Source organism: Mus musculus, chromosome 2 (genome assembly GCF_000001635.26).
Source record: "Mus musculus strain C57BL/6J chromosome 2, GRCm38.p6 C57BL/6J".
Classification (NCBI taxonomy): Eukaryota; Metazoa; Chordata; class Mammalia; order Rodentia; family Muridae; genus Mus; species Mus musculus.
The window spans coordinates 87,998,030-87,999,987 of record NC_000068.7 but is presented as its reverse complement, the minus strand read 5'-3'; the positions used below and the strand labels follow the sequence as shown (position 1 = coordinate 87,999,987).

At 32.1% G+C, this 1,958-nt stretch overlaps 1 pseudogene; it reads left to right on the top strand.

Moving 5' to 3' along the window:
- Olfr1159-ps1 (olfactory receptor 1159, pseudogene 1) lies at positions 779-1,712 on the top strand (annotated as a pseudogene).

Genomic DNA, 1,958 nt, shown 5'->3' with positions numbered 1-1,958 from the left:
AAATTTGCATACCAAAAGCAGACATACTGATAGAAGCTCCATGACATTCATATACGCACATTTGAGTACTAAACTAGAAAGGGTCATTGCACCTTTACATTTATACTTAACAACACTTGAAAGATGAGTACAAATGGGAAGCCACTGTACTTAGCAGAATTGCTGTCCTATATTGTTTGAAGACATATCTCCTCACTTTCCAAATGTTCTCTCATTGGGAATCTGGTAATTTAGCAGACAGCTTATAAAAATTCTGGCAAAGCAATGTAGAAAACTGTTAGAAAATTTCTTCAAAATATGTTTTATTATTTTAAAAATGCTTTGACAAAATATTATCAGAATATTTTCCATTTATGAATGTAAATTCAGCAATATTAATAATGTTTGAATTCTATTATATTTCTAAAGGCAATGAATGAGTTCTTTTGATCAAACAGATGGATTTTTGTTGTCATATATCTTCTGATTTTCTGCTGTTTAATTTTTCTATCACTTTGAATCTGTCAGTATTTAATTCATTAAAATATATCCCCTGAGTGGGTAAGGATTTGTCAAGATAAATCATTTACATAATTAATTATGTACAATTTAGAGACAGATATTAACAAATTACATTAAACATTTTATAATAATATCTCTTTGAAAGGGATATTTGTCTGTGCTGTTTCTAAAAGACAAACAGGTTACAGGGAAATTATATATAATTACATATCATGACAATATTTTGGACATATAAGAAAACAATTTCTAGCTATCCTACTTTTGATTATTTGAAAATAGTTTATAAAACAAAGAAAAATCGAGGTTGGCAACTGTTCAACCACTGAGTTCCTTCTCTTGGGAATTACCAATAAGCCCAAGATCAAGGTGATTTTATTTAACAGTTTTCTGTTTATCTCATTATTCTTTTTGAAAATCTTGGAATGATCATTTTGATAAGAATGAATACCCAGCTTCACACATTGATGTACATTTCCTTAGCCAACTCTCTTTCTCTGATATCTCTTACTCTACTGCATTTGGTCCCAAAATGATGAATAGCCTTCAATTACATGTATTTGATGTTCTGTGTAGTTCTTTATCTCTAACATTTTTACAGATGCTGAGTGTATAATGCTAGCAGTGATGACTCTTGACAGGTATAATGCCATCAGCAACCCCTTGATGTATGCAGCAGATATGTTCAAGTGGTGTGCTCTCGGCTCCTGGCTGTGGTTTTATCTGTTTGGAATGGTAGATGCTTTGATACATACAATATTGACATTTCATCTGTGTTTCTGTGGGTTCAAAGAAATCAACCATTTCTTCTGTGATATCCCTCCTCTCCTATCACTATTTTCCTCAGATATAGAGGTCAATGAACTAGACATATTCATCCTATGTGAGTTTACTAAGATGAGCACCATCTCATGAGTCCTGGTCTTTTACTGTTACATCATCTCATTAGTCTTGAAGATCTGCTCTGCTGAGGGCAGGTTCAAAGCAGTCTCCACCTGTACCTCCCATCCAACAACTGCTGTTGCAATTTTCCAGGGAATGATGTCCATCATGTATTTCCAGCCAAGTTCTGCTTATTCCCTGCATCAAGATAAAATGACCTCATTATTCTACACTCTTGTGATCTTCATGCTCAACGCAGTGATTTATAGCCTCAGGAATGAAGATGTTAAAGCAAGTGTAAAATGTCCCTGAAAAGTAGAATTTCAGATTAAGTCAATAGATATATGTCATTTATGCACATATATTTCAATATAGATATATCTTCAGACATTCTTGCTTCTTAAAATCATGTATTATGTAAATATAAGCCTCAAGTAACTGTTATTATAATGCATATTTTAGTAGTTTTGCTGTAGAAATCATTCATAGTTTTAAAAACTACTCTGCATTTCATTATATTATATATGTGTAAGTGTGTGTGTGTGTTTATTTTCATTTTTTTAATACTATAAACTTGA